Genomic DNA, 15,884 nt, shown 5'->3' with positions numbered 1-15,884 from the left:
TGTCGACAGGTTGCATGCATGCACACAACTTACATATAAATTTATGGGGTAGACTTGATTGTGACTTGCAACCAAAATTTCAGCAGGGTTGTGTTACGGTAGGATCCAACTTTCTTGCAACTTGATCGCAATTTTCAGGTCACGTGACATGTCACCACATAGCCCTAGCTTAAGATGTGATCCAAGCTAAAATGCACTGATTTATCTGTTGATATTACATGATGGTGTTGTTTGGGCACTCTGTTACAAAATTGTTTTCAATAATTTGGTCCAGGAGGCTGCCAAGAAGTTTAGAGCAACATTAAAGGAGCTACAGGAATTTTTGCCATGTACTGGTTGTTGTGACCTGCACTACACAATCTCTAGAGTTCTACATATATCCGCCCATTGGAGTAGAGTAGAAAGACAGAAGCCTTTTCTTAGGTCGTGGTCAGACTTGCGAGAAACTCGCACGAGTCTCGCATCTTACTACCCGGCACTGCCGCCGGCACTCGGGACCGGAATGTGCAGCTGCATGTATTTCTATGCAGCTGAACGCTCCGGTCCTGAGTGCCTGTGGCAGTTCCGGGTATTAAAGGGAATCTGTTACCTTTTTTTGCCCTATTAGCTGCTGGCATAGACATCGGGGGCTTATCTACAGCATTCTGTAATGCTGTAGATAAGCCCCCGATGTAACCTCGTTGGGAGAGGTCTGGCGCCTGCGCACTGCAGAATTCTGCTCTGCCCTCAACAGGGCAGAGCAATGCGCCTGCGCCGGAGCCATTTCAGGACGGGAGAAGAGGACGTCATCGCATGAAGAAGGGAGGTGCCGGACGGGACGGCGACAGAATGCTGTAGATAAGCCCCCGATGTCTATGCCGGCAGCTGAAAGGCCAAAAAAAGGGTGACAGATTCCCTTTAAGATGCGAGACTCCTGCAAGTTTCTTGCAAGTCTGACTCCGGCCTTACGCAGAGAAACATCCAAGCCCGGCTAGGGTAGGACAAAACCTACTGTATATCAAGTCTGCCAAAAGCATGTGGGAAAATGTGCTAAGGTATGATAAGACCAAGGTTGAACTTTTTTGGCCATGTATCCAAACAGTATATTTGGCACAAAGTTATCACTAAAAGAAGCCTATACTCACAGTGAAGCATGGTGGAGGCCGCATTCTGCTTTGGGGCTGTTTTTCAGCAGTTGGAACTGGGGCTTCTGTCAAGGTGGATGGAATCATGGACAGTTCCAAATATCAGTCAATTCTCTCTCTGCTGAAAAGCTAAAGATGAATTCCACCTTACAGTACGACAACAACCTAATATATACCTCCAAGTCAACAAAAGAATGGCTTCGCCAGAAGAAGATCAAAGTTTTGGAATGACCCAGTCAGGGTCTAGATCTGAAGCCAAGTGACACTCTGTAGGTGACCTGAAGTGGGCGCTATAAAGAGGAGACGCCCATGCAATCTGACAAATTTGAAGCTACTGCAAGGAAGCTTGAACGAAGATTGCCAATTCTAGATGTGCCATGCTGATAGACTCCTGCCCCAAAAGAGTGAGGAACCGATTAATCAGTTCAGTTTTCTGTAAGTCACTTTTCCTTTTTTTTTGTCTTGAGGTATTCACAAAATGGCGCCCACTCTTCATGAATTTGGTGCAAACTCAAAAAAGGGCTTCTTTCCTGTCGTTAAAAATGTTTGTGATTTTTTTTTTTTTTTTATTTAAATCTAACAGTCACATCTTTTTCAAAATTTTGCAAGTAGATGCAACTTTTTGTAAAACATGCGTAAAAATAAACCAGGGGGTCCTGGAATAGAGTTGATGAAGTTGCACCACATTTTGCAACTTTTTTAAAAGTTGCAGTTGATGAATCAGACGAAAACCAGAAAACAAAAATAGACAGCAGAGCACATAAAAAGACTTTAAAAAAGGAGCAAAGAGGACAATGAATTGGGTGCAAACAAAAAAAAGGCACAAAACACACAAAATTAGACAAAATAACGGGCACAAAGGCAATGGTGAATCGGGGACTCCATGCTGTCCTAAATTCAACGGGTACTTCAACAAAATACTACCAATCTGTGGATTGTGGATGAGCACAACCCCTACCTGTGGACGTCAGGCCCTCAGACCATCCTCATGGAGACACATACACATTTGTAGCCTGCTGGAGGTAATTTTGCAAGGCTCTGGCAGTGCTCCTCCTTGCACAAAGGCTGAGGTAGCGGTCCTGCTGCTGGGTTGTTGCCCTCCTACGGTATCCTGGTATATTGGCCTGTCTCCTGGTAGCGCCTCCAGTATCTGGACACTACGCTGACAGACACAGCAAACCTTCTTGCCACAGCTCCTGGATGAGCTGCACTACGTGAGCAACTTGTGTGGGTTGTAGTGTCCGTCTCATGCTACCACGAGTGTGAAAGCACAACCAACATTCAAAAGTGACCAAAACATCAGCCAGAAAGCATTGGTACTGAGATGTGGTCTGTGGTCCCCACCTGCAGAAGCACTCCTTTATTGAGGGTGTCTTGATAATTGCCAATAATATCCATCTGTTGCCTATTCCATTTGCACAACAGCATGTGAAATTGATTGTCAATCAGTGTTGCTTCCTAAGTGGACAGTTTGATTTCACAGAAGTTTGATTTACTTGGAGTTATATTCTGTTGTTTAAGTGTTCCCTTTATTTTTTTGAGCAGTGTATAAGCAGTATATGGAGGTGGTGTATGGAGGTGTTATATGGGCGACAGTAACGTAGCTACCGGGGGGGCAGAGGGGGCTCCCCAGAGCTACACTACTTATCGGCTGCGCACGCCGATACAATTACATTCATGTGTGGCAGTGCAGGGAGAATCGATATCCCTGCTCTGCCGCCTGGCTGCTATGGGGCCCCTGAGCAGGCGGGGGTACCAGCAGTGGGCCCCTGCCCGTCATTGCAGGGTCCGCTGTATCGGCATCTAGACCATACAGCTGACCGTCACTGCAGTGCTGAGAGAGGGAGCTTTAGGCTCCCTCTCCCATCATCCCCCTCTCCCTGACAGCGGGCGCAGTGACGTCACTGCCCATTGCCTGCTGTTAGAAGATGAGCGGGAGGGCAGGAACCAGCGCAGGAGCCAGGAGGAAGAGAGGTGAGTACTGGATTTATTTATTTTTGTAACAGACTGCTTTATAATAAGCTGTCTATGGGGGTACAGAGGCTGCCTATGGGGGTAGAGAGGCTGACTATGGGGTTACATTATAATACAGAGGCGGCTGACTATGGGGGTACAGAGGCTGACTATGGGGGTGCGTTATAAGATAGATAGAGGATGCCTATGGAGATGCATTATAATACAGAGGCTGCCTATGGGGCTGGATTATAATACAGAGGCTGACTATGGGGGTGAATTATAATACAGAGGCTGCCTATGGGGCTGCATTATAATACAGAGGCTGACTATGGGGGTGAATTATAATACAGAGGCTGCCTATGGGGGTGCATTATAATACAGAGGCTGCCTATGGGGCTGCATTATAATACAGAGGCTGACGATGGGGGTGCATTATAATACAGAGGCTGCCTATGGGGCTGCATTATAATACAGAGGCTGCCTATGGGGCTGCATTATAATACAGAGGCTGCCTATGGGGCTGCATTATAATACAGAGGCTGCCTATGGGGGTGCATTATAATACAGAGGCTGCCTATTGGGGTGCATTATAATACAGAGGCTGCCTATGGGGGTGCATTATAATACAGAGGCTGCCTATGGGGCTGGATTATAATACAGAGGCTGCCTATGGGGCTGCATTATAATACAGAGGCTGACTATGGGGGTGCATTATAATACAGAGGCTGCCTATGGGGGTGCATTATAATACAGAGGCTGCCTATTGGGGTGCATTATAATACAGAGGCTGCCTATGGGGGTGAATTATAATACAGAGGCTGCCTATGGGGCTGCATTATAATACAGAGGCTGACTATGAGGGTGCATTATAATACAGAGGCTGCATTATAACACAGAGGCTGCCTATGGGGCTGGATTATAATACAGAGGCTGCCTATGGGGCTGGATTATAATACAGAGGCTGCCTATGGGGCTGGATTATAATACAGAGGCTGCCTATGGGGCTGGATTATAATACAGAGGCTGCCTATTGGGGTGCATTATAATACAGAGGCTGCCTATGGGGGTGCATTATAATACAGAGGCTGCCTATGGGGGTGCATTATAATACAGAGGCTGCCTATGGGGGTGTATTATAATACAGAGGCTGACTATGGGGGTGCATTATAATACAGAGGCTGACTATGGGGGTGCATTATAATACAGAGGCTGCCTATGGGGGTGCATTATAATACAGAGGCTGCCTATGGGGGTGCATTATAATACAGAGGCTGCCTATGAGGATGCATTATAATACAGAGGCTGACTATGGGGGGTGCATTATAATACAGAGGCTGCCTATGGGGGTGCATTATAATACAGAGGCTGACTATGGGGGGTGCATTATAAAACAGAGGCTGCCTATGGGGGTGCATTATAATACAGAGGCTGCCTATGGGGGTGCATTATAATACAGAGGCTGCCTATGGGGCTGGATTATAATACAGAGGCTGCCTATGGGGCTGCATTATAATACAGAGGCTGACTATGGGGGTGCATTATAATACAGAGGCTGCCTATGGGGGTGCATTATAATACAGAGGCTGCCTATTGGGGTGCATTATAATACAGAGGCTGCCTATGGGGGTGAATTATAATACAGAGGCTGCCTATGGGGGTGCATTATAATACAGAGGCTGCCTATGGGGCTGCATTATAATACAGAGGCTGACTATGAGGGTGCATTATAATACAGAGGCTGCATTATAACACAGAGGCTGCCTATGGGGCTGGATTATAATACAGAGGCTGCCTATGGGGCTGGATTATAATACAGAGGCTGCCTATGGGGCTGGATTATAATACAGAGGCTGCCTATGGGGCTGGATTATAATACAGAGGCTGCCTATTGGGGTGCATTATAATACAGAGGCTGCCTATGGGGGTGCATTATAATACAGAGGCTGCCTATGGGGGTGCATTATAATACAGAGGCTGCCTATGGGGGTGTATTATAATACAGAGGCTGACTATGGGGGTGCATTATAATACAGAGGCTGACTATGGGGGTGCATTATAATACAGAGGCTGCCTATGGGGGTGCATTATAATACAGAGGCTGCCTATGGGGGTGCATTATAATACAGAGGCTGCCTATGAGGATGCATTATAATACAGAGGCTGACTATGGGGGGTGCATTATAATACAGAGGCTGCCTATGGGGGTGCATTATAATACAGAGGCTGACTATGGTGGGTGCATTATAAAACAGAGGCTGCCTATGGGGGTGCATTATAATACAGAGGCTGCCTATGGGGGTGCATTATAATACAGAGGCTGCCTATGGGGCTGGATTATAATACAGAGGCTGCCTATGGGGCTGCATTATAATACAGAGGCTGACTATGGGGGTGCATTATAATACAGAGGCTGACTATTGGGGTGCATTATAATACAGAGGCTGACGATGGGGGTGCATTATAATACAGAGGCTGACGATGGGGGTGAATTATAATACAGAGGCTGCCTATGAGGGTGCATTATAATACAGAGGCTGCCTATGGTGGTGCATTATAATACAGAGGCTGCCTATGAGGCTGCATTATAATACAGAGGCTGCCTATGGGGCTGGATTATAATACAGAGGCTGCCTATGGGGCTGGATTATAATACAGAGGCTGCCTATGGGGCTGCATTATAATACAGAGGCTGACTATGGGGGTGCATTATAATACAGAGGCTGACTATTGGGGTGCATTATAATACAGAGGCTGCCTATGGCGGTATATTATAATACAGAGGCTGCCTATGGGGGTGCATTATAATACAGAGGCTGACTATGGGGGTGCATTAAAATACAGAGGCTGACTATGGGGGTGCATTATAATACAGAGGCTGCCTATGAGGATGCATTATAATACAGAGGCTGCCTATGGGCGTGCATTATAATACAGAGGCTGCCTATGGGGGTGCATTATAATACAGAGGCTGCCTATGGGGCTGCATTATAATACAGAGGCTGCCTATGGGGCTGCATTATAATACAGAGGCTGACAATGGGGGTGCATTATAATACAGAGGCTGACGATGGGGGTGAATTATAATACAGAGGCTGCCTATGAGGGTGCATTATAATACAGAGGCTGCCTATGGGGGTGCATTATAATACAGAGGCTGCCTATGAGGCTGCATTATAATACAGAGGCTGCCTATGGGGCTGGATTATAATACAGAGGCTGCCTAAGGCGGTATATTATAATACAGAGACTGACTATGGGAGTGCATTAAAATACAGAGGCTGACTATGGGGGTGCATTATAATACAGAGGCTGACTATGGGGGTGCATTATAATACAGAGGCTGCCTATGGGGGTGCATTATAATACAGAGGCTGCCTATGGGGGTGCATTATAATACAGAGGCTGACTATGGGGGTGCATTATAATACAGAGGCTGACTATGGGGGTGCATTATAATACAGAGGCTGCCTATGGGGGTGCATTATAATACAGAGGCTGACTATGGGGGTGCATTATAATACAGAGGCTGACTATGGGGGTGCATTATAATACAGAGGCTGACTATGGGGGTGCATTATAATACAGAGGCTGACTATGGGCGTGCATTATAATACAGAGGCTGCCTATGGGGGTGCATTACAATACAGATGCTGCCTATGAGGGTGCATTACAATACAGGGGGTGCCTATGGGGCTGGATTATAATACAGAGGCTGCCTATGGGGCTGGATTATAATACAGAGGCTGCCTATGGGGATGCATTATAATACAGAGGCTGACTATGGGGGTGCATTATAATACAGAGGCTGCCTATGGGGCTGGATTATAATACAGAGGCTGTCTATGGGGGTGCATTATAATACAGAGGCTGCCTATGGGGGTGCATTATAATACAGAGGCTGACTATGGGGGTGCATTATAATACAGAGGCTGCCTATGGGCGTGCATTATAATACAGAGGCTGACTATGGGGGTGCATAATACAGAGGCTGCCTATGGGGCTGCATTATAATACAGAGGCTAACTATGGGGGTGCATTATAATACAGAGGCTGCCTATGGGGCTGCATTATAATACAGAGGCTGCCTATGGGGCTGCATTATAATACAGAGGCTGACTATGGAGGTGCATTATAATACAGAGGCTGCCTATGGGCGTGCATTATAATACAGAGGCTGCCTATGGGGGTGCATTATAATACAGAGGCTGACTATGGGGGTGCATTATAATACAGAGGCTGACTATGGGGGTGCATTATAATACAGAGGCTGACTATGGGGGTGCATTATAATACAGAGGCTGCCTATGGGGCTGCATTATAATACAGAGGCTGCCTATGGGGGTGCATTATAATACAGAGGCTGCCTATGGGGGTGCATTATAATACAGAGGCTGCCTATGGGGGTGCATTATAATACAGAGGCTGACTATGGGGGTGCATTATAATACAGAGGCTGACTATAGGGGTGCATTATAATACAGAGGCTGACTATGGGGGTGCATTATAATACAGAGGCTGACTATGGGCGTGCATTATAATACAGAGGCTGCCTATGGGGGTGCATTACAATACAGAGGCTGCCTATGGGGGTGCATTACAATACAGGGGGTGCCTATGGGGCTGGATTATAATACAGAGGCTGCCTATGGGGCTGGATTATAATACAGAGGCTGCCTATGGGGATGCATTATAATACAGAGGCTGACTATGGGGGTGCATTATAATACAGAGGCTGCCTATGGGGCTGGATTATAATACAGAGGCTGCCTATGGGGCTGGATTATAATACAGAGGCTGCCTATAGGGGTGCATTATAATACAGAGGCTGCCTATAGGGGTGCATTATAATACAGAGGCTGCCTATGGGCGTGCATTATAATACAGAGGCTGCCTATGGCGGTATATTACAATACAGAGGCTGCCTATGGGCGTGCATTATAATACAGAGGCTGCCTATGAGGCTGCATTATAATACAGAGGCTGCCTATGGGGCTGGATTATAATACAGAGGCTGCCTATAGGGGTGGATTATAATACAGAGGCTGCCTATAGGGGTGCATTATAATACAGAGGCTGCCTATGGGCGTGCATTATAATACAGAGGCTGCCTATGGGGCTGGATTATAATACAGAGGCTGCCTATGGCGGTATATTATAATACAGAGGCTGCCTATGGGCGTGCATTATAATACAGAGGCTGCCTATGGGGGTGCATTATAATACAGAGGCTGACTATGGGGGTATATTACAATACAGAGGCTGCCTATGGGCGTGCATTATAATACAGAGGCTGCCTATGAGGCTGCATTATAATACAGAGGCTGCCTATGGGGGTGCATTATAATACAGAGGCTGACTATGGGGGTGCATTATAATACAGAGGCTGCCTATGGGGCTGGATTATAATACAGAGGCTGCCTATGGGGGTGCATTATAATACAGAGGCTGCCTATGGGGCTGGATTATAATACAGAGGCTGCCTATAGGGGTGCATTATAATACAGAGGCTGCCTATAGGGGTGCATTATAATACAGAGGCTGCCTATGGGCGTGCATTATAATACAGAGGCTGCCTATGGCGGTATATTACAATACAGAGGCTGCCTATGGGCGTGCATTATAATACAGAGGCTGCCTATGGGGGTGCATTATAATACAGAGGCTGCCTATGAGGCTGCATTATAATACAGAGGCTGACAATGGGGGTGCATTATAATACAGAGGCTGACGATGGGGGTGAATTATAATACAGAGGCTGCCTATGAGGGTGCATTATAATACAGAGGCTGCCTATGGGGGTGCATTATAATACAGAGGCTGCCTATGAGGCTGCATTATAATACAGAGGCTGCCTATGGGGCTGGATTATAATACAGAGGCTGCCTATGGCGGTATATTATAATACAGAGGCTGCCTATGGGGGTGCATTATAATACAGAGGCTGCCTATGGGGGTGCATTATAATACAGAGGCTGACTATGGGGGTGCATTATAATACAGAGGCTGCCTATGGGCGTGCCTTATGAATCATAGAATCGTAGAGTTGGAAGGGACCTCCTGGGCCATCTGGTCCAACCCCCTGCTCAAAGCAGGATTCGCTAAATCATCCCAGTCAGATGTCTGTCCAGCCTCTGTTTGAAGACAGATATAGAGGCTGCCTATGGGGGTGCATTATAATACAGAGGCTGCCTATCGGGCTGCATTATAATACAGAGGCTGCCTATGGGGGTGCATTATAATACAGAGGCTGCCTATGGGGGTGCATTATAATATAGAGGCTGCCTATGGGGGTACATTATACTATAGACTGCCTGTGGGGAGTGCATTATACTATATTGAGGACTATCTGGTGTATTATACTATATCAGGGGTCCCCAACTTGTAGCTCGGGAGCCACATGTGGTTCGCGGTCCCATGAATTGTGGCTCACGACTTTCTGCCAGCTTGATGCATTAGGTCCAGGTCTAGCAAACAGGTATGTAGAGTACATCACAAAATAGTGATTTACGTGAGTAGTCCTGCACAGAAGAGCAGATGTGGATGCACATATACTGGTCTTAGGGGTTTAGAGATGTTTTGGGAATGGTACGCTGGAGGATGGTACTACCTGTTAGAGGAGGTGCTCAAAGCTGGATGTGACAGTGCGTTGGGAGTCCTTGATGGGAGATTACTGAATGGGGGGGATTGTGGGAACCCCTGTATCTCAGTGTACTGCTTTGGAGTGATTTCTGTGGAAAAGCTTTGTTATCATTATGCCTGTAATGGTTGCTTTGGTTGACACTACTTTGAAGGAGATGGAAGCTGGATGTGGCTCACACCCCCCTCTCAGTGCTGAATGTGGCTCTCATGGTCAGAAAGGTTGGAGACTACTGTGCTACATGGATGCTATCTAGGGGGCCATCATACAGTGTGGGGATTATAGTGACGGGGCCATAATGCAGTGTTGGAGCCATTAAATAGTTTGGGGGATATTAAGGGGTCAGTATATATACAGTGAGGGGGCATCATACTGTGTATAAGAGAGCATCATACTGTGTATAGGGGAGCTGTACGGGGGGAGAATCGGGACATTATTAAATGTAAAGTGGGCACTTATTATAGTGGAACTCAGGTTACTGTGACTGTCAAAGGGGCTCACACAGAGCAATATTACATTCTAGGGGACAAAATGTGGGCACTGTTTTCTAGGGCACTTGCACCCAGCATCACTATATTGTAGAGGGATGCTTTAGAATTTAGAAGGCACACAGAACCACACAACAGGTGCAGTAATAGGGACACATAAGGGTACGTGCACACGCTGCGGAATCCGCTGCGGATTAATCCGCACGGATTTTGCAAAAACCGCAGATAATCCGCAGGTCCAAAGACCTGCGGATTATCTGCGGTTTTGTCCTGCGGATTCACTATCTCCACAATGGAATCATAGAATCATAGAATCGTAGAGTTGGAAGGGACCTCCTGGGCCATCTGGTCCAACCCCCTGCTCAAAGCAGGATTCGCTAAATCATCCCAGTCAGATGTCTGTCCAGCCTCTGTTTGAAGACTTCCATGGTGGAGATAGGAACCCGCAGCGGTTTCCGCAGAAAGAATTGACATGCAATTCTCTCTGCGGATTCAAAACCGCAGCAAATCCGCAAGGTTTTTTCCGCAGCGTCGGCACAGCGTTTTTTTTTTCCCATTCAAATGAATGGTACTGTACACCGCAGCTAAAACTGCTGCGTGTCTGCAGCGGCCAAAACCGCGTGTGCACACAGCCTTAGGCAGCAGCGGCTCAGCGTTGGGGTATCAGCAGGATGAGGGGTTTATGCAGGATGAGAATAGTCCAATTGGTGACAGTGCTGAAAATATGAGACGTGAAACATGTCGTTGTATTCTCTGCAGCTGAGTCGTGGCTGGAGGAGTCGCCATGTCGGTCTGGGCCAGATGGAAAAGACATGAAAAGTGAACGGTTCCGTCAGCGGTAAGTCATTATCTGTATCTCTGCTGTAATCTATTAGATGTTCTGTAGGACGGGTATTATTTACCTCTGACCACATGGCGGTAATATCAATATTGGTCTTTTTATATATAGATTATTTTCGCCAACAGCACGGTCATCTGCTGAGGTTCTCTGGTTAGGGGCCCACTCAGAAGTCCCCCACTCCAAAACCCGAGCTACGCCTCTGATGGGCGGTGTACGGAGGTGTTATATGGGCAGTATATGGAGGTGGTATATAGACACCACTAATTGTGCACAGTACACGATACATGTACTCCAGGCTCCACCAGAAGCCGTTTCCCCGGTGCTGTCCTCCATGGCAGTGGTAGGGGCCATGTTGTACCTCCCCAATGACGCCTTTGCCTCCCCCGATGTCCCCGGGCCCTTAGCGCTCACACATCTCCGCCGACCGCAGGAAGCAGCGCCCCCCATCAGCGGCACGAAGTCGCTACTCGCTTCACACATTCCCGCCCTTGGTCGCGGAAGCCCCGCCTCCTATACGACTATGCACAAGGCCCCGCCCCCATCTCCACAGCCCGGACACAGCGCCACCCGCAGGCCTCTCGCAGCGCGGCGCACCGGAACCCCCCTCTTCCCCACCCGTGGTCCTGGTGAGCGGAAGCGGAAGACGCAGCTCTTTCCGCTGCTGCCGTCCTTCCAGAGATTGCCTACTACCCCCCCCCACAGTGACAGCAGCGACAGTCGGGACTGCGCTCATCCCGCCCCTCTCCTGCACCCCCTCACCGGGAAGCGGAGCTCCGGCCGCCGCGCCTGTCTCATACGTCCAGTGTGTGGGTAGAGCCGCCACCGGGTGAGTGTGTACACTGGGCCTGTCACGCGTGGGCTTCTCACCTCCTGGGAACTCTCCTGGGCGACTCTTAACCCTTGCCGTGCCGGCCCTGGCTGCCGCGTATCTCCTAGCAACGCTGCGGCCTGGAATCATTATTACCCGGCGTGCTCTGCGCCTCCTCCCAACTGCTGAGCGTGGAACCACATAACCCTCCACCTGCACGACCGGCAGCGGTGACTTGACAGCTCCTCGCCGGGGGCCGACAGCGGTGACTGACGGCTCCTCGCCGGGGGCCGACAGCGGTGACTGACGGCTCCTCACACGGGGGGGGTGGGCGACGCTGTCGCTGACGGCTCCTCGCCGGGGGCCGACAGCGGTGACTGACGGCTCCTCACACGGGGGGGGGGGGTGGGCGACGCTGTCACTGACGGCTCCTCGCCGGGGGCCGACAGCGGTGACTGACTGCTCCTCACACGGGGAGGGGGTGGGCGACGCTGTCACTGACGGCTCCTCGCCGGGGGCCGACAGCGGTGACTGACGGCTCCTCACAAGCTGGGGGGGGCGACGCTGTCACTGACGGCTCCTCACGGGGGACCGGCAGCGGTGACTGACAGCTCCTCACGGGGGGTGGGGGGGGGGGAGGTGCGACGCTGTCACTGACGGCTCCTCGCCGGGGGCCGACAGCGGTGACTGACGGCTCCTCGCCGGGGGCCGACAGCGGTGACTGACGGCTCCTCGCCGGGGGCCGACAGCGGTGACTGACTGCTCCTCACACGGGGAGGGGGTGGGCGACGCTGTCACCGACGGCTCCTCGCCGGGGGCCGACAGCGGTGACTGACGGCTCCTCACACGCTGGGGGGGGGGGGCGACGCTGTCACTGACGGCTCCTCACGGGGGACCGGCAGCGGTGACTGACAGCTCCTCACGGGGGGTGGGGGGGGGGAGGTGCGACGCTGTCACTGACGGCTCCTCGCCGGGGGCCGACAGCGGTGACTGACGGCTCCTCGCCGGGGGCCGACAGCGGTGACTGACTGCTCCTCACACGGGGAGGGGGTGGGCGACGCTGTCACTGACGGCTCCTCGCCGGGGGCCGACAGCGGTGACTGACGGCTCCTCACACGCTGGGGGGGGGGGGGCGACGCTGTCACTGACGGCTCCTCACGGGGGACCGGCAGCGGTGACTGACAGCTCCTCACGGGGGGTGGGGGGGGGGGAGGTGCGACGCTGTCACTGACGGCTCCTCGCCGGGGGCCGACAGCGGTGACTGACGGCTCCTCGCCGGGGGTCGGCAGCGGTGATTGACAGCTCCTCACGGGGGGGGGGCCACGCTGTCACTGACGGCTCCTCACGGGGGGGGCACGCTGTCACTGACGGCTCCTCACGGGGGGCCGGCAGCGTTGACTGACAGCTCCTTACGAGCGGGGGGACACGCTGTCACTGACGGCTCCTCACGGGGGGGCCGGCAGCAGTGATTGACACCTCCTCACGGGGGGGGGGGGGGGGGACGCTGTCACTGACGGCTCCTCACGGGGGGCCGGCAGCGTTGACTGACAGCTTCTCGCCGGGGGACGGCAGCGTTGACTGACAGCTCCTTACGGGGGGGGGGGGGAGACGCTGTCACTGACGGCTCCTCACGGGGGGCCAGCGCCGGTCACAGCTCATCGCAGGGGCCAGTCACAAATTGGACATTTTCTTTTTTGGGGTTTGGAGTTACTTTTGCTGTATTCTAATGCTTTCTTTGAAGTGACCGCACTATAATAACTGTACTTTGCTGGTTTTGGTGGGGAAGGGGGGGTTTACTGACAACCATGTATGTGATAGGCCTGTAATTTGGTGTCTGCATAGATCATCGTGATCCCACAGATCACTGCTTTCATTTCAGCATTGAGAAATAACAGGGATAGTTCACACACAGCAGATACAATGCAGGTTTTTCTTCCAGATTTTCTCCAGTGCCGGCCAAGTGGATGGAGATTACCAAATACCATCCACACAGTGCGGATCAATCTAGGGTCTTAGCTGACGCAGAGAAGCTCTGCTCGTGACCTGCTCCCTATCACATTCAAAAACCGCGCAATAAAAGGATGGGTGGGCTATAGGGATCAGGCAAAATTCAAATTCGCTTGTTCTCACTGTTTTTCCCTGCTGATTGGATTTGTGGAGAACTTATCCTCCCCAAATGTAAAGCCTTATTATTCTCTAGATATAAGAAATGTAATATGTAAAAAAAAAAAAATCGCCTCACCGCCATCATCGGTTTGCCGTTGTGCGCATTGCAATCTCTGGACCTCTCACACTAGACCGGGGCTTCCGGGTTTCATGTGCCTGTAAAGGTTGCGGCGCATTCCTATCAAACCTGAAGGCCCCAGCCTAGCGTGAGAGGTCCAGAGACTTCACCGCGGATGACTGCGATCTGAAGATGTGGATCGGATGGATGATGGTGAGGTGAACATAAGCTTTTTTTTCTTTAACATTTTGATGGCCTATTCTGGTTCTGAAAAATGGCGGCCACTATGTTGCTGAATCTGTGCGGAAGCGTATTGCAAAAAAATCCACATTTTGGCGAGTGCAGATTTTTGGAAAATTTAATTAGTCTAATTTATTTGCTTATTTCTCCTTGTCTAGAACTTTTATATTGATTTTGTATTTTTGGCTGAGTGTTTTTGATTGGAGTCAAGGATCAAAATTATCCATACAAGTCTATGAATCCATGAAAATCTGTGTGCTGTCCATGATTAACATTGGAAAAGATAGATGATTTGTAATGTCAGTAATCAGGAGTCCACCAGGAGAGCAGACTGTCAGTCATTATATGTCTCACACTGGTATCGCCCCCTTTTATTTACTCTAAGCTCTAGAGGCAGACTCTAGGAGAGCTATGTCCGGCCCATAGATCTTAGCAGCTCATTTACATATTATGAAAAATGTGAATTTCTCTAGAATAAGATATCGGATTGCAGATATCAAGGTATCATTTTATTCAGCTTCCTTTGACCTACATGCAGAGGTCGCATTAACGCCTGTCTGGGCGTCTATGACGCACAGGCAGGCGAAAAAACGCCTTCAGATTAGTACGATACGTCCACGGGACGCATCGTTCTAAGCTACAGTGGCAGCGAGTTGGACGGAGCTGGGGAAAGGGCAGTATCAGATGTTGCGGAGCGACTCACGTCAGCGCGGCGCGCCCTCTGTGCTTGTCTCTCAGCAGGTGGTAGCGTGCAGCAGCGGCCGTACGGACACGTGACCTGCGCGACTGACGTCATCGCGGCGCGCGCTCTCTGTGCATCTCAGCGTGTGTAGCATCAGTCAGCCTCTCCGCGGCCAATGGCAGCCGGGGGCAGGGCTTGCTGGCTGTGCGTTATTGGCGGCATGTAACGTGGGCGTTGCTCGTACGGTGGTCAGCACTATTATGGAGATGGGGGTGCAGTATACGCATAGTGGGGTGCGGGGCATAGTTATGTTAGAGAAATCCTGATAGCATTTTTGCATTCTCCCTTTTTTTGTCTAGATTAGCGATGGAGTCTGTGTGAAGTTCTAATAACGTTTCCTAATGTTTTTTTTTTAATAGCACGGCAATGTATACCCCTGTATGGCCAATTTTAATTCATACAAATTGCGTACTCCTCCGTGGTGAAAAATACTCCTCAAAAATATTGGGAGGAGTATTTTTACTCCTCTGAAAAATATGTAGCGCGACCTCTGCCTACATGCACATATGGACAGCTTAGGAGGGTAGATCCTACTGACAGATCCCTTTAATAAATTAATGCGGGAACTCTACAGTCTCCCCAATGAATAATTATTTGATCAGACTTCTGATGAAATCACTCAATATGTTTGCTGTATAGCGCCCCCTGACTGTATCCTGCATGCAATCTGAATGCTCTTGTAGACAACTACCTGGGTCACACCAGAATAGAAAGAAAATGTGACCAGTGGCTAGAGAAGATTTTTATCTAGGACTAGTGGAAGAAGGGGCTCTAGACCTCTTTATCTTGGACAATATGTTAAATGCCCTAGGAAGTAAAGTGTA

General features: G+C 49.8%; 1 protein-coding gene across 2 annotated transcripts in view; it reads left to right on the top strand.

Annotated features, from left to right (window-relative positions):
* Positions 1-11,610: 11,610 nt before the first annotated feature.
* PPP6R1 (protein phosphatase 6 regulatory subunit 1) overlaps positions 11,611-15,884 on the top strand; it is a 105,670-nt gene continuing 101,396 nt past the window's right edge. For both annotated transcript variants that reach the window (XM_073571088.1, XM_073571087.1), the window contains exon 1: positions 11,611-11,872. The gene's annotated coding sequence lies outside the window, so the exon portion shown is untranslated. The remainder of the gene's footprint in view (positions 11,873-15,884) is intronic.

The sequence above is a fragment of the Dendrobates tinctorius genome, unplaced genomic scaffold, assembly GCF_039654945.1.
Source record: "Dendrobates tinctorius isolate UK_male_01 unplaced genomic scaffold, ASM3965494v1 ptg000028l, whole genome shotgun sequence".
NCBI classification, from domain to species: Eukaryota; Metazoa; Chordata; class Amphibia; order Anura; family Dendrobatidae; genus Dendrobates; species Dendrobates tinctorius.
Note: the sequence above shows the minus strand (reverse complement) of the source record. Positions and strands in the feature narration are given on the sequence as shown.